This window comes from Octopus sinensis, linkage group LG14 (assembly GCF_006345805.1).
Source record: "Octopus sinensis linkage group LG14, ASM634580v1, whole genome shotgun sequence".
In the NCBI taxonomy this organism is placed as follows: Eukaryota; Metazoa; Mollusca; class Cephalopoda; order Octopoda; family Octopodidae; genus Octopus; species Octopus sinensis.
Genome location: NC_043010.1, coordinates 3,749,143 through 3,773,855, shown reverse-complemented (window position 1 = coordinate 3,773,855; position 24,713 = coordinate 3,749,143). Strand labels below are relative to the sequence as shown.

Here is a 24,713-nt window from a genome sequence, read left to right as displayed (position 1 = left end):
AGAACTTACAGCCAATAATTTCAAGAGTTAGGTTCATTCAGCAAACGTAAATCTTCAGATCCAGTGACAGGAAAATGCTACTTCATGCTTTGCTTCATCCTAAGACTCCAGGAAGAATGAAATGACCTGCACAACATAACTAAAGCATACCACTTACTCACCCATTTAGGTAACTACTATCTTTGTCTCTGAGTGAAACATATTGAAACGGTCCCCTTTATTGTTTAATAAGACTAAACTTTCATGCTGATAACATCAACAGATCTTCCTATTAGCTAATTTGAAGTCATCATTTGATACCACTGTCTCCTAATTTTTACCAAAATTCTTCAGGAATTGCTAACGAAAACAAGGGAGACTACTCTCATCTGCTGCATTAGAGATGTCTTGTACTCAGCAGGCATCAAAATGCTTCACAATCATCTATCAAATATCCACATATTGAGTTCAACACAACAGAAACTGATATATAGGAACAAACTTTATATATTATCCAATGAATTTCAGCCTCCTTCAGAACTTGAAGGTTCCCTTCATACTCATTCAAAAGCATCTGAATGATCAGGCCTGATTTTACATCTATGAATTCTAATTTAAGTCATTGCCTGTTGATACATACATAAATTTGTGAGTGTACACGTGGAAGTAGTTAACAAGCATTAAACTTCCCTTACCTGGTCCTATTTACCCATCTCCTTCACAAGGTTCATTGTTTTGAGATCAGCCTTCAAAATGCTGAAACCTTACAAAGGAGACGGCAGGGGACTAGGATATGTAGCATATTGCTGTACTTTAGAAGACACATCTACCATAACAGAATTGAGATCTTAAAACCAAGGTAGTATGGTAAAAGCATATGTGATGGTGCCACATTAAAAGCACTCTGTACACCTGTAGAGTGGTTGGTGTTAAGAAGGGCATCCAGCCATAGAAACCAAGCTATAACAGACTATGAAACCTGATACAGCTCCTGGTCTTACAAGCCAGCCAACCCATGCCAGCATGAGAAACAGACATTAAAGGATGATGATGATGATATATACTCTAGTGCAAACATGGTGTCATTAAGACAGCATGTTTTATAATGATTTGATATCATTGCATTATATGTACTTCTTGTGTATAAGCATAAGTACACATATGGTATGTGTGTGGGAAGAATGCTGGCAAGACATGCAACATGAACAAAGCTCAAGTGTCAGTAGTGAAAATGCTAAATAAGATGAAATATGCCATTATGTTAAAAGAACAAAGCAAAGAAAAGTTACTACCTAAATACTGCCAATAAATTTATATATGTACACACACTCCAATGCACTTTTAATACAGTTTGTATTTGTTATTAAACACAAAATCATTGTAAATACAGTTATCCCAGTTACATTTGTGTATTGTCACCCTTTTGGTGCAGACCAAACAAAAAACGTGTATTGTTTGTTTATATATTACATACAGTTACATAAGCAAATATCGCTAAGGGAAACGAAGCAAACATATATACAGATACTCAATAGCAGTGTAATTTTAGTATTACTATTGTTAAAGCAATGGGTATATGTACACAAATGTTCACCAGCAAATTTGTTTCCTCACAACTTCCAGAAAAATTGATATTTTTTCAATGAATTTTCTACAAATATGCTTCAGATGGTGTAGATTCAGATTGTTGCACAATGTGTTGTGAAAAAACATTTTTCTGACGGGTAGAGAGAGGAGTTTAAGAAAATTAATACAAGTTAGTTTTGTTTCATCATCACTTTCGGAGAAAATGGGATTCTTCGATGAAATTTTCAACAAGTATCTTTAAGAATATGTAAATTACGATTATATCACAGCTTGATATGAAAAGGGAACTGATGAGCACATACATACTGACACACATCACAATTGTTTTTGAAATTTCAAGTTTCATTTTGTGGACGAATGTGATGTGTCAGTATGTATGATGTGATCTACAAACTGTGAAATGTATTTGTGGAAAATGTACATTTTTCTGAAAGTTATAAGAAAACAAAGACAATTTGCATAATTTTCTGTGAGCCCTCTACCCAGCCAGGGAAAATATTTTGGTAAAAAATTCTGACATAATCACAATTTACACCATCTGAAACGTATTTGTAGAAAACTTCATGAAAAAATATCCATTTTTCTGGAAGTTATGAGGAAAGAAATTCGATGGGGTACACGTGTAGGTGTACCAAGGAATGAAACATTGATTCTCAGTGGAATGCCAGTATTCTAGTACAGTACTGAAAGCACTTTTTTGAGTGCCAATACTAGTGAGATCAAATATTCCTCAATGAGCAGAACAAGAAAAACTTATAGCCCTACATTTAACCTATTGATCTGAGGTACAATACATCATGGAATAGTTGCATTCTATCATATTCTATGACTGGTCAGATTAATGCAGTTAATCATCAATTTAAACAGCTGCTAGTCTATGGCTGCAGCTTTAATCCTGGAGATACAGTTTCAGCCATGTGATCATTTGAAGGGTTGCAAGAAAGATCATGTGGGTATAAGCTGTGTGTTGTCCAATACGCGAAGGAGCACCATGATACAAGACTGTTCATATATGCATTGATTGTAGCTTTGTGTCAAGGTTTCCGTACATGAGGTGTCTAGGTTGCATATGGATGAAGCTTGTGTCAGAAAATTTGATACCAGGTGGTATCAAAAAGTTTCTGGACTAGTTATATTTGATAAAAAATAACTTATTTACCTAAGTTTTAACACCATTTCCTTTGAAATAGTTACCTTATGCAGCAATACACCAGTCCCAGAATTCCTGTCACTCTTGGAATCTTATAACCCTAGGCTTAGAAAAAAATAAGAACAAAGAACTAGAATAACTGAAAAGAAACTCCCACCAAAATCCCTAGAAAGATGGATGGATGGAAGCACTCCGTCGGTTACGACGATGAGGGTTCCAGTTGATCCGAATCAATGGAACAGCCTGCTCGTGAAATTAACGTGTAAGTGGCTGAGCACTCCACAGACACATGCACCCTTAACGTAGTTCTCGGGGATATTCAGCGTGACACAGGGAGTGACAAGGCCGGCCCTTTGAAATACAGGTACAACAGAAACAGGAAGTAAGAGTGAGAGAAAGTTGTGGTGAAAGAGTACAGCAGGGATCACCACCATCCCCTGCCAGAGCCTCGTGGGGCTTTTCTTTTAGGTGTTTTCGCTCAATAAACGCTCACAACGCCCAGTCTGGGAATCGAAACTGCGATCCTACGACCGCGAGTCCGCTGCCCTAACCACTGGGCCATTGCGCCTCCACTCCTAGAAAGATATATTACTGAGCTAAAGCATCCTCAACATTAAAGGATTAAATTAAATTACATGTTTGTGTGTGTGTGTAACAACAACAAAGCAACAAAAACCAAGGTCACTCCTCAATACTAACACAAGTACAGAAATATTAAACTCCACAACCAAAAGCCCTTCCCTGCGTAGCTATCCACTTACTCTTCATCCACTTCCTTACTCTTCATCATCGTTGTCATTATGTTCTACTGCTTTTACCCTTACCACAACTAAGCAATAGGAACAAACTGATTGGCATTGGCAATCACTCATCAATACTGGAACAATTGATGACCTATTAAACAACACAGTCTCTTGCTCTTCTCCCCAGTCAGACCACTCAAATTCTTCTTAGAATAACACAAGAGATCCATCATCATCATCATTGTCATCCTGTTGTACTGCTACTGCCATTACCTCTCTACTACTACTCCAATTAGTGAAGAACCACTCCTTTCTCCCTGCTCCCCACAAATCCACTTCAATCTGAATGTGTACCTGACAGCTCCATCATAAATTTGCTAACTGTAAATAAAGTAAAATCATGAACACACGAAACCCTAGAATATGCCACTATTCTCAGCACGAGAGACTGTGCATATGCAATGACTAGCTTCATCTATTTTCCTGGGACAGGATGCACAATTCATACAAGAAATACCAGCCAATGCCAAACCACTCATCTTACAACACCATCATTACTAAATGCTAAATCACACTTAAAAACTTCTACACGTGTAACCTGGAATCCTAAAATCTGTTGCTATTCCTAATACGAAAGGCTATTTAATGAAAATTAAAAGTGGTTAGCACTTCCATGATCAGAGAATTAAGGAAATACTTAATAAAAAATTATAGCACTTCAATGTTCCATTGTTGAAGGATCAAGGAACATCCTTAGTAAAAGATAAAAGAAATTTCTGGTTCCATCTTTGAAGAGAAAGTTAACATGTGTCACAGGAAACTTTGTAAATCTCACAAAAGAACTTGCCGAAGAATATGGTGCAGAAGTAAGTCAGTGGCCTAAATGACAAGTTAATTTTCTATCTAATACCATACAAAATGAAATCTTAGAGGCTCATAACACCCTATATAGGATCAGCAAAAAAGTTCGAAGATTCCATGTTTATTGGTATTATATGTGATCACTCTGGAATGGAACACGAATCAGTTATTGTTGTTATGTTTCTGAAAACCAGGCTGTTCACAAAGATTTTCTCTTGACTACACTTTGGAGACACTAACTGAGGTTATTCTGGGTGTTTTTTGTTGCCAAAACATTGAGCTGGTCTCAAAATGATGCTGCAACATCATCTGACATGCTGTGCTGTAATGCATGTGCATAAAATCTTGTGCAATGAAAAGACTTTAGACATCCTCTTAGAAAACTTCATCAGCAAAATGAGCAAGTATAGAAAAATTTGGGGAGTGATTTGAAGCATTACTTTTCCTTGTATAATAATAAAAACATATTATTATTATACCCGTGTTTGTTCTGATATTAAGATTTTTTTTTAAATCAGCTTTGTAAAATATTTTGGACCTGAGTTTGCACCCACTGAGCGGATTTTGTTCTCAGGCCACTGATGATGCCCCTAAATGACTACAGTCTAATGACTGAAACAATTAAATGTTAAAAGACAGACAGAAAGACGCATGCACACACACACGCACACACGCACGCACACACACACGCATACACATACATACATTCATAGATATCCTAAAACCTTGCATGCCTAATTTATATTAAAGCCACTAACATCAACAACAAATACAAATACATATCTCTTTACTCTTTTACTCTTTTACTTGTTTCAGTCATTTGACTGCGGCCATGCTGGAGCACTGCCTTTAGTCGAGCAAATCGACCCCTGGACTAATTCTTTGTAAGCCCAGTACTTATTCTATCGGTCTCTTTTGCCGAACCGCTAAGTGACGGGGACGTAAACACACCAGCATCGGTTGTCAAGCAATGCTAGGGGGACAAACAGACACACAAACACACACACACATATATATATAAACATATATACGACAGGCTTCTTTCAGTTTCCGTCTACCAAATCCACTCACAAGGCATTGGTCGACCCGGGGCTATAGCAGAAGACACTTGCCCAAGATCTATTCACATTTAAAGATAAACTCGTATACAAATATCCATAAAACCATAAGTATATAAAGTTATATCGTCTCTATTCAAGAATCGGAATAATATAGGTATTTCAGTGATTGAACTGCTACAATGCTGGAACACAACTTTAGATGGCTTCAGCCAATTAGATCGACCTCAGTACTTAGTGTGGTAATCATTTTATATAATTTTATTCATATTTTACTAACATCAGACCCTTTAGAGAGGTTACCTGATGACATCAAATTCCCAAGTGACTAAATGCAAGTATGTTGCATTTTTCTGAAAAACCTGAATGCATGATTTTAGAGAATGCATGATTCTTATGCACAACATCATTTACTAGAGTAAACAACTTTAGTCAGTATTTTATAATAGTGTCAACAATTTGCATGTGGTTGTTTCTGTCAAATATGATTTAGAATGTTGATAGTAACGATTTTTTTGTTCTTCAATTACAGAAAGTCAATAGCATCTGAAAACTAGGAGACAGACAGACGTGGAATAGCAAAGGCATGTCATTGATTGATTGGCTGAGCAATAAATTGAGCAATCAATTAGTTAATTAGTTAAATGTTTAACTTGTTGATCAATGAAAGAAGTGAAATGGAACCAGTGCATGTATTTCTTAATAACACAATGATCATCCTATGATATAATATAAGTAAAACATTTGTTTCCTAAATTGCTCATAGATTAAGTAACATTTGTTTTTGTGACTTTATTAAGATAGTCAATAATAGCAGTATTAATAATTAACAGTATTACTGATACTGTGAATAACTGCATAAACTTTGTTGGATGTGAATGTGTCCATATTTGAAGTGAAAATGTGTAGATGAGTTATACATCCATAATGCCATCTCATGCAGACATAAAAAGATCTGCAAAATAAGTTTGCTGAAGTAGAATCTATAAAGACCAACCAAAGTATTTTGAGATTTTATAACATTTTGGCTGGTTGTAACATATTTTGATTCTAATTTACGGCAACTCCAGTGTCTTAAAAACCTGTAACATTATTGTACTGGTATTATTGTAATGGTAAGAATTATGGTTTATGAGACAAGAGTTAAACTTCTTTAAAAATTGTTGGTTTTAAGGGTCAAGGTTAAATTTCCTTCGTCACTAGGTGTGATGGAAAGAGGTTGAATGTTCTAAGCAAATAGTTTCCTGTGTCTCTACTTTTGTCATTTTAAAATAAATATGAAGTCATATATCCATAGAAAGGTATGAGTTTTGAATTATAATTTCAGATATCCCCATGATGTAAAAAATTTCACACACACACATACACATATGTATGTAGATATGTAAGTATGTATGTGTACATACAGGTGCAGAGATGGGGGAAGGATTAAAAAGTTTGGTTTCCAACCATATGGCTTTGGGTTCAGTCCTGCGAGAGGGCAGGCATTCCGGTGAGCAGGTGAGTGGGCAAGTGAGTGAGTATTACTTTGTCTACATGTGTTTGTTAGCTGGCTGTAAATAACGGTTTTACTCATTGTATCATTTGCTTTCTGTCCACTACAAAAGCTCCTCCAGTAATATCGACATGTTTTGTGATCTTTGTAAACAAAAGGCTTTTTCATCAAGTATCATTTGCTTTCAGTTCACATACGCATGACTTGGGTGGTTTGTTTCTCTATAGAATAAGAGATTGTTACCTCACTTGAAAATCAGTGGAGTTGGCAGTAGGAAGGGCATTCAGCGGCAGAAAACTCTGTTCCAACATACTCCTATCTGACCGATACAAGCATGAAAAAGTAGACATTATTATACATAGCTTTCATCATCATCATCATCAACAACAGGATTATACATTTGTTTCATATTAAGTTACATTAAAAAGGAAACTATCAGTTTGTTGCTGCATAACATCTTCTTTTTTCCTTATGGCATGTCTTTTATAGCCAGATGCCATTCATATCACTAACTGTTTTACATCATGGAATAGTTGCATTCTATCATGTTCTATGACTGGTCAGATTGATGCTGTTAATCATCAATTTAAACAGCTGCTAGTCTATGGCTGCAGCTTTAATCCTGGAGATACAGTTTCAGCCATGTGATCATTTGAAGGGTTGCAAGAAAGATCATGTGGGTATAAGCTGTGTGTTGTCCAATAAGTGAAGGAGCACCATGATACAAGACTGTTCATATATGCATTGATTGTAGCTTTGTGTCAAGGTTTCCATACATGAGGTGTCTAGGTTGCATATGGATGAAGCTTGTGTCAGAAAATTTAAGGAGTGATGAAGGATATAAAGTGCATAGGACTGTATATTCTTAGAGATGAGAGTAATTAGGTCATAAACAGACAGGAAAAACTATATGGAGCAGATCAGTTTTGATAGTGTGCACATGTCAAAAAAGAAAAGAAAACCTGTTAGTTCATACCAAGATAGTGCAATCTGATATGAAGCTCTCAATCCAGGAGATGAGATCTAGGTGAAGCCCATAGGTAGACACCTGAACCAGGTGGTATCAACAAATTTTTGGACTAATTATATTTGATAAAAAATAACTTATTTTCCTAAGTTTTAACACCATTTCCTTTGAAATAGTTACCTTATGCAGCAATACACCAGTCCCAGAATTCCTGTCACTTTTGGAATCTGGCCTGGAAGTCATTTTCTGTAAGCATGTCAAGAACCTACAATTCTCTCTTGATTTCAACAACAGTGTTAAAACAGCAACCTTTGAGCTACATTTTCATCTTGGGGAAGAGATGTAAGTCCACAGGTTCTAAATCTGGTGAATAGGGTGGGTGCACAATAGCACAAATGTCTAAAAATATAAGAATGCTCTTGATTGAGCTGCAGCTCTGCCATGCCTTCTTTGGTCAAGGAGATGAAGACCTCTTCCGTTGTGACGACTGCTGTTTCTTATCAGGGTGTGCCTGTAGGCCCAACTCTCATCACAAGTGATGACCTTTGACATGAAGGATGGGTCATCAGCAGCACACTGATGGAGATTGTGACTGACTTTGATGCGATGTTCCTTCTGCTCAGTGGTCAGCAGATAGGGGACAAACTTGACAGAGTCATACTACATGTTCAATTCAGATGCTAGGATTGCCTGCACAGACCCATACAACAGACCAACAACATCAGCAATGTTATTGATTGTCCTCCAACGATCCCATGCACAAGCTAGTGAATTTTCTCCACATTTCCAGGGGTGACACTCATGGCAGATCACTCATCTTCCAGGAACATTCTTCTGCTTTTGAAGCATCCATGGCACTCAAAATATTGCATGTGATCCATTGTCTCATCGCCATAAGTTTTTTGAAGCATGCTCAATGACTCTGTAGCAGACTGCCCAAGTTCAATGCAAAATTTCACATTGGCTCTTTGTTCGAATTTCCTGTCCATGACAAAATTGCAGACTACAACATACATGTGATCACAGAAGCACAAACTTCACAACTTGCTAAGTAAACACAGCAATGTCACTCAACTGCCTCACAAAGGTCACTGCTAGCTCTCACTGCACATGCAACCATGTGCTGCCATCTGTTGTAGTGCTACAGAATTAGTCTGGGAGCTTCTTGATGCTACCTTGTATTCACCTGCCAAACACCGTCAAAGTCTTTAATTTCAGGTTCAACATTGCTGTTGACTAAGTTCTCAAGGATGGCAGCCTACTGGGAAGAGACATAGGTGCTCAGGTCACTAATAAATCTAGATTTATGAAAACTATTCTAGTGTTCACCATCTAAAGAAATGGAACAAAAGTGTTGAAGAAGGTAAGTGGTAATAGTCATTACCACTACCTTTGCGGTGTCAGAAGGGAGAGTAATGGGTTGATAGTTGGCAAGGTCAGAAAATTTAGGACAAACAGGGTATAGGACACACAGAAGCATGTTTCCACAGATCAAGATAGATACCTGTAGAGATAGAAAGTTCAGAGAGTTTGGTGGATAAGAGGTTGAATAAGTGGTACACAGTTTAATTGTAATAGAAGAGGTATTGTCAAGGCTGGTAGGTATTTTTGTTTGAAGTAACTGAGAGTGTTGTCTTTGCTTTTATAGCAAAGTCTGAGAAGGAAGGGAAGTGTCTATGAGCTTTTTGAGGGCTACTGAAGCTAATGGGAAGAAGGCATGAAATTATACCCAGACAAGAGACTTGGCCCAAATGCTTGCAATGGAGAGGACCCAAAGGCATCCAAGTGCTAAATTGGGTAACAGATTAAGTGTATCATGCGTAGTGGAAGTGGGGGATCTTTTTCTTTTTTTTTTTTGCAATGTATTGTGGGTTGTGTCTTTGCCTGTTCTACAACACTGCAGCTCTGCTTGGAGCAAGTTTATGAACTTTGTGTGAAGGAAGTGACATGCTTAATAAATGGTTTAACCCCTATATTATATTATAAATGAAATACACCTGTTTCTGTTCTTTGTTTACATTTGAAATCATTAACAATCTGAAGGGCTTTAAAAAGGTAGCTAACATTTTGATTAATTCATATATTAGATTGATATTTGATGAATGATTTTAATTTAAAACCAAGATTGGATTGGAAGCACTCCATCGGTTATGACGATAAGGGTTCCGGTTGATCCGAATTAACGGAACAGCCTGCTCGTGAAATTAACGTGTAAGTGGCTGAGCACTCCACAGACACGTGTATCCTTAACGTAGTTCTCGGGGATATTCAGCGTGACACAGAGAGTGACAAGGCTGGCCCTTTGAAATACAGGTACAACAGAAACAGGAAGTAAGAGTGAGAGAAAGTTGTGGTGAAAGAGTACAGCAGGGATCACCACCATCCCCTGCCGGAGCCTCGTGGAGCTTTTTAGGTGTTTTCGCTCAATAAACACTCACAACGCCCGGTCTGGGAATCGAAACCGCGATCCTATGACTGCGAGTCCGTTGCCCTAACCACTGGGCTATTGCGCCTCCTTTAAAACCAAGATGTCATGTATCACAAGGCAAATTTTACATTTGGTGGTAAGGATGAATATGGATTAAAAGTTTGGAAGAGTTTAATGAGTTTTGTGTAGGAAAGCGAGAAGCAAATATGAAGGCTTTCTGAGTTGGAGTCAGGTTAACAATACCATCTTGATAAAGTCAGAATGGTAGGAAGAGACTTATGTAAAGTTGACAGAACCCCTCTTAGTAAGACTCTAAGATGGTTTGGTCACATTCTGAGAGGTGGGAAAGCTTGAAGGCTGTTCCGTGTGCTGTAAGATGGCAATTTTTATACTTCTTCTGGTAGTTGCATATTGATATTGCTTATTCCAGCTCAGTGCCTTTGAAGTAGCCCTCTTATTAAAACATCCCAACTGTGGCCATTCCATCTTGTTTTCAGACAGTATATCCAGAACTACATTATTCAATATGTCCCTCCAGTTTCAGGATGCAAATTGTGAGTTGATTAGAATTGCATAGCTATTTCTAGTAGGTAAAGATGATCACATACAGATGTATCTATTGCCTCACCTTGGAAGCCTCTTGTTGCATTGTCAGCCCTAGTTCAGTCCTGATCAAGAAGATTATGATCAAAGTCAATCTATGACCATCCTAACTTTTTAAGGATGTGTACGGTACATTTTTTTTTTAATGCGTAATTTTATTTTTTTAAATGGGCAACATGAGACCACATAGAATCTCTAGATAGAAGACTTCCAGTTAATAAATCCAGATGTTTCCCGCCAGGTGTTGTACTTGCATCAGTGCAGAAACAGGTGATCAGTTAGAAGTTCGGTGATGGGTTTTGTTTGCACAAAAAATGTGTAGTAATGTACCCAGGAAGAATATATTAACCAGTGTGCTGTTTCAGATGGGTAAAGAGCAATGTTTTCTCTAATTTTTGGGGGTATATGAAGAAATTGACATTGTGTACAAATTTTGTCTTTGCAAAATATGTGTGCATCCATATAAGTAACCATTGCTCAAGTTTCCACAATTAAAAAAAATCCTATTTCATCTTGAAAACCTAGTGTGTGCACATTTTTGCCTTACCTAGTTGCGAAACATTTACACATGCACATACAAGTGCACAGTTTAGATGGAACAGTACAGAACTAGCAGAGCTCAAGTACCAAAGGATTTAGAGATGAGTGGCATTGCACAGTTTGAGATTATGTTGTATGCTGGTATGATTGGTCAATGTTCAGATGATTCAATGTTTGGATGTGATAAGGTTTGGCTAAAAACTAGATTTAAAAGCAAAAAATGAAGTTGAAGGTGTTTTTTCATTCATATGGAGTGGTTGGCGTTAGGAAGGGCATCCAGCTGTAGAAACATTGCCAGATAAGACCGGAGCCTGGTGCAGCCTTCTGGCTTCCCAGATCCCCAGTCGAACCGTCCAACCCATGCTAGCATGTAGAACGGACGTTAAACGATGATGATGATGATGATGATGATGATGATGATGATGATGATGATGATGATGGGCAGGTGATGATACTGACACAGATAGTTAAGAATGGTTTAAGATTTGACTACAGCATCAGAAGTATTTGTATAGGGAGTATGAGAAACAGTAATCATGAACATTAAAATAAATGACAGTTGTATGGGAGATAGCAGAAAAATATTATTGATGGTTTGGTGAATCTAAATATTGATAGAGATAACAGATGAACTTAGAGAAATAAAGACAAACATTCTGAACCTAAGTGATTACCTGAAATCCAGGTAAATTAGTTCAATAGTGAGGAGAATGAATTTAACTTCAACATATACATTGAAGTTAAACTATAGGTGCAGGAGTGGCTGTGTGGTAAGTAGCTTGCTAACCAACCACATGGTTCCGGGTTCAGTCCCACTGCGTGGCATCTTGGGCAAGTGTCTTCTGCTATAGCCCCGGGCCGACCAATGCCTTGTGAGTAGATTTGGTAGACGGAAACTGAAAGAAGCCTGTCGTATATATGTATATATATGTATATATGTATGTGTGTGTATGTGTTTGTGTGTCTGTATTTGTCCCCTTAGCATTGCTTGACAACCGATGCTGGTGTGTTTACGTCCCCGTCACTTAGCGGTTCGGCAAAAGAGACCAATAGAATAAGTACTGGGCTTACAAAGAATAAGTCCCGGGGTCGATTTGATCGACTAAAAGGCGGTGCTCCAGCATGGCCACAGTCAAATGACTGAAACAAGTAAAAGAGTAAAAGAGTATAGAATATGACGAGAACAGCAGACAGCAGAGATTGATTAGGGATAGATAACAAGGGATTGGTGTCTCATAGATTATCAAAATATTTTATTTTCATGGAATAAAAGTTTGTGATAAGGTAATATTAGAACAATGTCCATGAAATAAACAGAAGAGATGTACCATTTCTAATGATGTAATGAGATGATAATCCCAACCCATGTATAGTCCTCAAATTTATCAACGACTTCTCTCACCTTGATCAGAAAAAAAGGCAAGGCCCATGCATCTATGTGTGTGTGTGTGTGTGAGAGAGAGAGGGAGAGAGAGAGATGAGAGACAAAAGAGAGAGAGACACCAGGTGCAAGGAATTGCAAAAAGAATTAGCAATACTTGACTCAAAGTTTTATAAAAAACCCTGCTCCATCTGTAGGTTTAATATATGTATATTTCTTTACTACCCACAAGGGGCTAAACACAGAGGGGACAAACAAGGAGAGACAAAGCGATTAAGTCGATTCCATCGACCCCATTGCGTAACTGGTACTTAATTTATTGACCCCGAAAGGATGAAAGGCAAAGTCACCTCGGCGGAATTTGAACTCAGAACGTAATGGCAGACGAAATGCGGCTACGCATTTCACCCGGCATGCTACCATTTCTGCCAGCTCACCAACCATTTCACTTTGTTGAGTTCATTCAATCTAAAAGACACATACCTGGGATATACCCAAAGAGGTGTTATTAGTTTAATCACAGTCAGTCTGACTATGAAACAGATTGTACTGGTTTACATGATTACTAGTTGTGGATTATTTTTGAACTGACCTGACAAGAAGCATCTTCCCAAACATTCATGGACAGTAGTGGTCAGAATGTCTAGCTAATTTATCATTTATGTAATTTGATTTAATTATTTATACAGTGATGTTGGTGGGTCAGAGAATTGAAAACCACAACATATAGCTTACTAGTAATCTCTACTATGTATGCTTACTAGGGCCCTCTGTCACCAATAGTGGCAAATGAGGATATAGGACTATTTCCCAGTTGATAGGAAAGTATTACAAAATGTTACCTACCAACTAGGATGGGTTCCTCTTTTTTTATTTAGTGACAGTAATCTACTCAGAAATCTTTCTGCTGTGTCCACTGACAAAATGTTCTAAATTTTAGAAGGTTTTCAAACTGGAGGCCTGGACAGAAAGCTAGCAATAGTATAAGCATCACTAAGGTGTTTAATGGCCAGGTGGTGGTATTAAATCGGCATCACTGTGCTAGGCTTACCACCTAAAATTAGGCCCATCACCGAATATTGGGCCTTTCTTAATTTAGATGATATTTTATGTATTTTCTATTGTGCTTACCACCTACCATAAATACATATTATACTCCATACAAATTCTCTTTTAACTGTTTTAAGTCTCAAGTTAAATTTAATGGCCTTTTAAAGGGCCAAATAAGTTGAAAGAAGGCTTGATAATTTGAAAAGAATTCTAATGAATTAAAACAGATTTAAATAAGAAAAAAGAAATACAAATTATTTGATTGCTGTAATTTTTTTTTTTAACCCTAAGCTTTACGCTTCTCTTAGTGAAAGGAGCCTCCAAAGCTTGAGGCTCTGCGAGCTTTGAGTCCCCTAGTCCATGGCCCATATTGGTCCATACATAATTTGGTCTTCATTGTCATGAATATATAAACTGCATTTCCAATATTTATGAATTACTCTTCTTTTGCATCGTATACACTATATGAAATTCATACCTACTTACCCATAAAGTAGAAAATAAAAACACCAAATAATTTCACCTATTTAACTAATTTATACATCAGTATTATTCATTTATTTTGAGAACTAAACAGTTCAATGATGACTTTATAAAATGAGCTTCTTTGGTTCAGCTGCCTCACTCTGCTGTTTTGATAGGCCACTTAGCATTTAAACTGGCCATATTTGGCCCAAATTTTTACCTGTTTTATGTTTAAATGAGCCAGATGCAAACCCTCACATCTACCCTACAATGGCATTGCAAAAGTAAACAACCATGTCATCAAAATCTCGAAGCTACAAGACAATGCATCATTAACTCAAAACAATGTGAATAGATATGCATTACATTTGAGAGCTTGATCTGAATGCTAAAAGGTTAATCAAGAAAATCCTAAAAATGGGTGAGGATATCAAGACACAACTTGCCAAGCTAAACTTATCAACTAATGCAAACATCAGCTGAATTTGTTACATCAATAACACCAGACTCTGACCCAAGTTTATCTTTAATTCTGAGTGGATATTATTAAATTTGAAAACAAAATACAACCAGATTCTATTACAATACTACAAGAGCATAATTATTATAAAGGAAATTAATTTCTCTCGATGATTTTTTGCTGAATTCATCCATATAACTTTGGAAAAAAAAAAGCAAAACACAAACTGTTTGCTGGAAAAATGTCACTCACTGTTCAGTCCTTATTGTTATCACTCATCCATTATCCTATCTGCCCATTGCCATATCATAATACAGTTAGCTGTGGGATATGCAATGCTATGAAATAGTGTAATAGAACAACTGCCACAGTATTTCCTAGCAGAGAACAAAAAAATTAATTTCCCATTATAAACCATAATTATATTCTTGAGTGAGCTAAATATTTATGAATTTGCTGTTCAGTGAACACAAACGACACACAAGATATATGCCCCTGATGGAGAAAAAAACCCTGAAAATATCCATAATTTTTGATATCACATCTGAGTGAATATTAGTATAATTTACTCAGAGCTAGATCTACTGGAGACTTGTCATTCTAAAGTACAATGCAGTTGTTCCTTTTCCAGTAGAAGCAATGTTGTCCTTAACTTCAGTAAAACATATACCCATAAGAAACTCCTAAGCTGCCATTCTTATAGGCTGCTATTTTTCACTATTCTCTTACACAGAAAGCTTCCATTCATATCATTCTATTTTGTGTGATAATGAAACATTCCAGTTCATATTCTATCAAATCTTTATATATAAAAGAGAGGTTGTGTGGTGTCTGTCTCCTACGATTTAGATTCCTAACTACTCCCACATTTTGCGGTGCAGCTTAACCAAAACCGGGTATCTTATAGTCGTGATTCATATCGAGCCCTTCTGGGTATTAGCGCGCGTCTATGATGAGTCTACGATTTAAAAAAAAATTTACCATCATCTTTTTCCATTTTAATGCATTTTTTTCGCTATTATATAAGGGAAGTAACTCTCTAAAAATGTCTACGATGAGTCAACGATTTTAAAAAAGATTTACCATCATTTTTTTTCCATTTTAAATGCATTTTTTTGCTATTTTTTGGCTATAACTCTCTAAAAATGCTTATATAGTTATTTCCCTTACAAACCCGAGCAACGCCGGGCGATACTGCTAGTTCAATATAATTCGAGATTTCAACCATGTATCCCGCACCTTTTTCTGTATCAGCAGAAACGCCTCATGGTATGTGTCCCAACTCTCTGTGCTTTGAATTCAAATTTAACAAAGGTCTTTCATTCTTTTGAGGTTAATAAAAAACTACCAACTGAAAGTTGTGGATTTGCAGAACTATAAGAATGCTATACTATATGCTTTGCAGTGTTTGTGCTAGCTTTGTCTGTCTGAGTTCAAATCCTGCCCTGGATAGTAGACTTAATCCTTCACTTTGCTTAACCTTGTACCTTGGTGTTGTGACCTTGGTGTTGTTTAGCAGAGACACTCTATTGCAAGCATTTGGGTCCTTTTTCAGTCAGAGGATACCTCCTTCCCACCAATCTAGGTGGTCAAGAGTACTTGCTTGTAAAGGGTCAACGTGTTGCCTTCCTTCCTGACAAAAAATAAGAGAAAAATTACCCTCATAGACACTTTTAACTACATGTACTCCTAGAAAGATAATACTACTCTTCATTCCAATGTTAGTCTTCCTCATGCTAGCATTATCCATATGCATTTGGATGGAAGCACTCCGTCGGTTACAATGATGAGGGTTCCGGTTGATCCGATCAACGGAACAGCCTGCTCGTGAAATTAATGTGTAAGTGGCTGAGCACTCCACAGACACGTGTACCCTTAATGTAGTTCTCGGGGATATTCAGCGTGACACAGAGAGTGACAAGGCCGGCCCTTTGAAATACAGGTACAAGAGAAACAGGAAGTAAAAGTGAGAGAAAGTTGTGGTGAAAGAGTACAGCAGGGATCACCACCATCCCCTGCCGGAGCCTCGTGGAGCTTTTTAGGTGTTTTCGCTCAATAAACACTCACAACGCCCGGTCTGGGAATCGAAACCGCGATCCTACGACCGCGAGTCCGCTACCCTAACCACTGGGCCATTGCGCCTCCATATGCATTTAAGACACATCAAACAAAAGCTGTAGTTTCCATGAAAATTATCTCGAAACCATCCTCCAATAGGAACATGACACTAATCTCTTTCAACAGTACCAAAACAATCATTTTTACATATGCTGAAACTAGTTTGCAGTACTACATCCTCCATACTTGCATATGAAATGTGCGATCATATGTGCACATGTGTGCATCAATGTATGTATGTGTATGTGGGTGAGTGTTATTGACAATATGACTATGCATTAGTTTTGATTTTTATTAAACATTTTTTCATATTTCCATACGATAACGAATGAGACACAAAAAGAATAGCATTCCTATAACTCTCGCCTACAATACAAACTGCAATAGCAAATTTTACTGAAATCATTTCATCCAGAAGATAAGACTGGGAGGTATTGAAAAGACTTGAATGAAATGATTTTAGTAAAAGTTGTTATTGCAGTTTTTATTGTTATTAACAGAATGTAGATGAATAATAAAGAAATATATGAAAATTCCTTGATAAAAAGTTAAAACTGGAGCATAAGTATACTATCAATAACAGATTTTTTTTAAAGTAAAGTTCTTCACCAAAACAATATTATACATATATATGTCTGTGTAAGTTTGTGTGCGTATGTGTATAAATATATATGTGTGTGTGCTTGCGTGCATGTGTCCAAATAAATATCTTTCTTTTTATATACATATGATTATGTGAGCCCATATATATATATATATATATATATATATATACATACATACACACGCATACACACACTCACTCATACACACACACACACACACACACACACACACAAAACCTGTTGCAGAGTATATGATTTAGTGAAAATGAATTTCATCTCACTGCATGAGTTTCCTAACATTGTGACTTTCAGGCAAGATCTTGCCTGGAGATTGCAGTAACATGAAACTCATGAGGATAAAAAAAAAATCAGCCTAAAAGCCATATATATTCACTGTAATTCTCAAATGAAATTCAAGGAGACAAAGATTTAATGAAGGACTCAAAATATATTTATTAAAGAATATTAACTTACATGAATGTAACTGTTTCAATACATATTGTATCATATCTGAAATCAGGTGTGTCTATATTTCTGCATGTGTATTTTTATGTATGAAAATACACCCACAAATCCACACACAGATGTTTACACACAGCAGAGAGAGAACAGATGAAAGAAAGTAGCACTGACACATTTAGTTGGAGTGATAAATATTTGATAATGATCTCAGTTTCCACATTACTTAGAATTTTGTGGGTATGTAACACATCCACATCATCAGAGGTTTGGATGTGTCCTATATCTATGAAACTTTCAATAATGTGGAACTAAGTGAAACTGTTATATATATGACTCCACGACTGAATGGTGATGATGATCCAGAAATGGACTTAAGATTGAATACTAGTCAATCAATCCAGTAGGTGGAGCCTCACATTAGTGAGGTTATGTGTGTATTTGTTGTGCGGGGAGAAGCAGTGTTTTGTAAAAGTTGTCAAGAGGAAGGCACTGAAATGTTGTACATTCTCTCTTGATGAAAGCACTGAAACTTGCTGGCGTCTTGGATGCAGAGATTTTTACTGACTGCACTTGCAAAAGCAAGCAGTTTCCAAGTCTCTTTATATATACTTATATAAATTTATGTATGATAAACAAGGATCATATAACCTCAACTGCAGTATTGATTAGTCTGCCAAATGTGCATATAAGTGGGTTTGTCATGGTAGAGAGCTTTTGTTTTCTCACAAAGTTCAAGTGTTGCTGTCATTTACCTAATTCTAGTAACACCTATTCATTTGTTTAATGATTCTTGCAAGAAACTCTTAACATTCTCCTATAGACCCACATTTCAAACACATTGATTGTGTTCTCTTTAAATTTGATCAGAGTCCATGTTTCACAATCATAAATGTCATTTGGCCAAATGAACACTCACAATGACCTCCAGCCCTGTTTATGACTTGAGGTACTTTTGCTTGTCCAGTGTCATCACATTTTTCCATGGACATTCTTGCCTTGGACAGCCATGTCCTAAATTTACATGCAGTTTCAGAGATTTTGGCTCCAATATACTTGTACACTACAACTTGTTCAAGCCTCACTGCTCAGTTTGATGTTAACATTTACTTACCCTTTTCCTACTACTTTTGTTTTCATATGGCTGGGATTAAAGATCATGCATATTTGATATCTTATTGACTCTATTTATCATCTCATATTCTAGCTTCATTCTTAGTAAGTAGAGCAGTAACATCTGCATACCTTAGACTAGAAATACGCAAGATATATATTCCGATGCCATTTTCTTCCTGTGTTGCTTCTCATATTGTCCACTTAGTGTAGATGTTGAACAAACATTGAGAAAAAATACAACTCTGATGAACTCCTTTCCCATTTTTGGACATTTCTGTGTTCTTATTATTTACTTGAAGGCAGGACACTTGTTGAACGTAAAACTGCTTGATGAGTCTAATAACACAATGTGCTACATGTGGCTATAGTTTGTTTAGTCAGAGGTCTTTCTGTAGTCAGGAAAGTTTGTTAGGCTCTTGGTTTTTCCAAAATTGTGTGAGATTATACAAATGATCCCTTCAGCCACTTTTGCTTCTAAAACCTATTTCTTTACTACCCACATGGGGCTAAACACAGAGTGGACAAACAAGGGCAGACAAACGGATTAAGTCGATTAAATCAACCCCAGTGCGTAACTGGTACTTATTTAATCGACCCCGAAAGGATGAAAGGCAAAGTCGACCTTGGCAAAATTTGAACTCAGAACATAGCGGCAGACGAAATACCGCTCAGCATTTCGCCCAGTGTGCTAACGTTTCTGCCAGAAACCAACCAGTTCTTTAGCTATTTCTTGTTTGAAGAATGGTTTCAAGTGTTCTAGAATGATGATCAAAAATACTTTACTTGCATATGGTATCAGAGTAATTGTTTGATAATTCTCATACTTAAGCAAGTAAAAGAAACAGGTGGGAATTAACTCTCACATTTTGTAACTCAAGTACTATTATCTTTATTAACCTACCATTCACAAATTTGATTTACTTTGAATGTATAAAGCTAATCAACTAAATGAAATATGTCCACTGTATTATATATAAAAAAAAAACCACAACCATCATTCACAAATGAGTATTAGTTGGTAGTATGTGCTATAGTTCTGTTAATTGTTTTAGGTGCCTATGTAGTTCAGAGGAGATATAGATATTCTCTTGGCCTCCCTACTCTTGGCTCAGCAGAACATTCATGACATGACAGCCGGAATAAGAGAGATCCACACCAGCACTTACCAGGTACTCATTTCAGCATGAAATGAAGTGTCATTTTCAGAGACACATGACACCAATCAGTCCAGAATTGAATCCACAACCTTATGATCATGTACACAACACCCTAACTACAAAGCAATGTGTTTTCACTATACCACTATATCACATGATCACGTGACCGACCAGACCATCAGATGTTGTTACACATCGCTGGTCACAATGCGTTTGCATTGTTTTAGCCTTCGAATGACGCCACCCCGCTGGCTAAGCGAGCAGGCCAACAGAAGAAAGAATGAGAGAAAGAGTGGTGAAAGAGTACAGCAGGGATCACCACCCCCTGCCAGAGCCTCGTGGAGCTTTTAGGTGTTTTCGCTCAATAAACACTCACAACGCCCGGTCTGGGAATCGAAACCGTGATCCTGCGACTGCGACTCTGCTGCCCTAACCACTAGGCCATTGCGCCTCCACACCACTATATATTATGAGTATACATATCAAGGGAACACAGTCACTACGTAAGAGTCAAACCAAAATACATCAACAAGAAAATGGATGCTGCTTATTGTCAACTATGCACACGAGTTATATGCAATCAGTGTCATCAGAATAAATCAATATTAATGATGATTTCTTATATTATCGTTCCAATTTTAGAATATGTACTGCCGTAGCTAGATTTCTTATATTATCACAAAGCCATAGACATAGAGGTGAATGAATCAAATGTATAATAATAAAAACCAAACTTGGTAAGCCACTGGTATTTGTTCTCTCAATTCCCTGTGGACTAAAGGGCAAAGTTGACTTCAGCAATACAGGAACTGAAAATGAAGAGATGTAACTAAATATTGTTAGGTATTTTGTGTAGTGTTCTATAGAATCTGCAATATTCCTTTGTAATGATTCTTTTTAGATTGACATGGGGTAATAAATGTACAGGTAATTGATATAGCTAACTGATTCAACCTCAATCAATACTTAATTTGACTCAAGCAGAGTTGCAGATCTGAATGAAGAAAGAAAAACATGATAATACCACAACTCTTTAGTCCAAAACTCTACCATAACATTGCAGCAAGACAACAAATTATTGAGGAGTGCACAGTCTATAAAACTGATATTAGTTTCTGCTTAAGTCTTACACTCTCAATGCTGTAGAATGAAAGACTAAGTCCTTGGACATAGACATCAGAAATGCAAGAAATGAATACAAAATTTTTCTATACCATTCTCCCAAATCTGGCATCTGTTACCCACGGCTATAACATGAAGTAAAAATAGTATATTTCAGATATTTCTATCATAAATTATGAAAGGGTAAGTTAACAAGGAAACTTCTATGCAAGCCAGTGAGGAAACCTCTATATGGTCATTAGATCTGCTAGAAAGGGCATGAGACCTAACAATCTTAAAAGTGAAAAGATATATTCAATAATGTAGTTTTTATACATACACTATGACTGAAAACAAGATGAGATGGTCACACTTGGGACCTCTTTGCTCATAGGTTGATCACATTTTTGATATGGACTAAACAACAAAAGCATAAAAGGATGATGAAAAAGAAAGTTAACCTTGGTAATATCTGGACATTAAATATTGCAAAGCATTTTGTCCAATTATCAACCAATTCTACCAATAATAATAGTTACTTCACCAATGTTTATATGATCTCCAGTGCATCACAGAGGTTTGGCAGTGAACTAGTATACTCACAAGATTTTCCTCAAGTAGTCTTAAATTTATCAAATTCAATTTTAGACGTTACACAATTCAAGGGCACGACTGTGACATCTACTTCCCAAACACTAGGGGTAAAATTTTGACTCTTGTTAAATGATCATAATCTATCAACTCTTGAAATTTGCAGTAATGCAGCAAAGGTTAAAAATCATTAGCCAAAGATAAATGCATGCACATTTACAGACAACGCACAACTCTCTCACTCACTCACTCTTTCTTCTCTCTCTCTCTCTCTCTCTCTCTCTCTCTCTCTCTCTTCTCTCTCTCTCTCTCTCTCTCTCTCTCTAAACTTCTCTTATCAACACACAAACAGTCAACCTAGCTAAGTATAGAAGAAATATCATTAAAACTGTGTTTACTTGTGAAATGTAGTGGGAATTTTAACATTACATTTTGGCATATTTGAAGGATGTTTTTAAAAAAAAATTGGTGAATTGTTTATCTATAAATCTCAGTATTAACAGTATTTTTTTTTTACCATTACAATATGTTAAAATCTGAAAATATTTTTAGTACCTCTTTTATTGACTGCATATTGTCTCCACACAATATCAAAATGCTATCAATAATAGTACCTAACCATTAGCTGATTAGAGTAATATTCAGTTAATACTGGTTATAAGTTAATGTCCATGGCAGTAACTTAGCTAGCAATAGATAACAGCAGTGAGGTTACTTAGACTATTTATGGTGCAACACAAACATAGTCACCATAGTAACCAAACCATCCTGATTGGAGCAATGCACTCTTGATGAGGCCATAAATACCTCAGACTCATATATGTATTTAAAAAATCATTCAAGACTAAGTCAGTCGAGATAAAAACTTTCAATACCAACAATATCACATCTGTAACCTTTTGACATTACAAGTTGAATACTAGATTTGAATAACAACTTTTGATATTTTTATAACAATCAAATATAATCAATAAGTCTTTCTTTACTAATGTAAGGTTAAGGTTCAAATATTCAGCAATATTTATTTTTATCAGATACATTCATTACAAAACCTTTCACAATACTAATGAAATTAATTGGGTTATTTAATCAATATGTTTGTCCAGTAGTAAAATCAAATATATAATAGCTAATTTTCTATAAATAGACTACAAGTACAAAAGCTAAAATAGTACTCATTAAGTCAATAACAAAATAAGTTTGCCAAAGTTTTTGTTTTTTAATCATTAACAGTTGTGGGAAGAAGCTAAATCTTCCCAAAGGATCACACAAGCCCAGCTACCCAATGTTATTCTTATGCTCACGTGCCTGAAATTATGTAATTTCTAGTTTTAGATAGGATAAATCACCTTGAAAGATTACCAACTTCCAAGCAAGGTTATGATTCTCAAAATATCAATAAAATTACTTCTGACACTATTATTATAAGATATAAAATTTCATTGTAAAAGATTAAAATAAATTGCTCAGAAATTGCTTGTAATATTTTGAACTTTCATTTTCTTCTTAGGTATACTTCCAAACTAAAGGTGCTTGATTGGCACTAATCCAATTGAACAATATTCCTTTATTTATGAAATCAATAAAGACACTAATTATTCCACATACTAATTCTAAAAATGTTTCAGTAAGCACATTTCTAATATACTGTCAACTGACACCTAATACAGATAAAATTTTTCCAACATACATCATTGAATGTCTTGTGAACACTAAAATAAAACAGTAATTAGATTAAAATTTCAAGAATATTTAACAATATTCATAAGAAGAATACTGTCAATAAAACTGATAGAAGAGTGGTCTTATCTATAAATGAGAAAATCAATAATCCCCTCTGCCCATGTTATTGATTCTTTATTCTGAGACATAGATCTGTATTTCTCGGACTCTCATACTGACTACTCGAAATTTTAACTGAGATATTTCATAATCAATATCTATGTATGAATCTATGCTAAGATAAGCAAGAGAGAAAAGACTAAAATAACTGAATTTTTAGCTTCTTTAAATAAATAGAATTTTTCTTTTTCCATTCTAAGATAACTTTGGTAAATTTTTTTTAGAAATATTGATTTTTTTTAGCTTTCATTTATTTGTTTTCAATAAACAGTTAAAGTAAATTTCACTACCTTCTAGTATGAATTAAAGAGCAAGTTTAATATGTATACATATATGTATTATACAGTGTTTATAGGATTATATGTGACTCATCACTTCATTAAATCTACTTCTTTACAGCAGGAATCAGAGGCAGAGTTTCCGTTTCCCTTCCATGGGAACCATAAACAGCCTGTCATTGGCTGCCGCAGACGTTACATACACACTATATTTGATAGAATTACAGACCTCACTCTCATACCTACACAACTTCATATACAAAGACACTCAGTTCTGCCTGCACACAACAGCAGCAGTAAAGATATAACTCTACAGCAGGATACACATCTCAATTAATGACACATTGAAGACTATTTACCTTCTTTGGTAAGTGCTTAATTCATTTTAATTTATAATATTACTACCAAAACCCATTGTGTGAATATAGACATTTCAATATTCATTTTCTAAGTATTGTTCTCAGTTATGGAAATCATAAACAAAAACAAAAAAAACAACAATATTAGTTCTTTATCTATTTTTAGAATTTACTTACAATTAATTGTGCTAAATCATATAATATATTTCAGAAATGATGCAGTATTATATATTGTTTGGCAAATCACTTTTACATTTTTGGAAGTGTACTGACACACATGCACACATACACACACTGACATATACATAAATACACAAAAA

General features: G+C 36.0%; 1 protein-coding gene across 5 annotated transcripts in view; it reads left to right on the top strand.

The window, feature by feature from the left end:
• The window catches only part of LOC115219538 (protocadherin gamma-B6-like), a 124,803-nt gene that overhangs the window by 85,384 nt on the left and 14,706 nt on the right, over positions 1-24,713 (top strand). For 3 of the 5 annotated variants that reach the window (XR_005001981.1, XR_005001979.1, XR_005001980.1), the window contains one exon: positions 24,156-24,395. The gene's annotated coding sequence lies outside the window, so the exon portion shown is untranslated. Of the gene's footprint in view, positions 1-24,155; positions 24,402-24,713 lie in introns of those variants that run through there. The other 2 variants (XM_029789732.2, XM_029789734.2) reach the window with 1 other exon arrangement.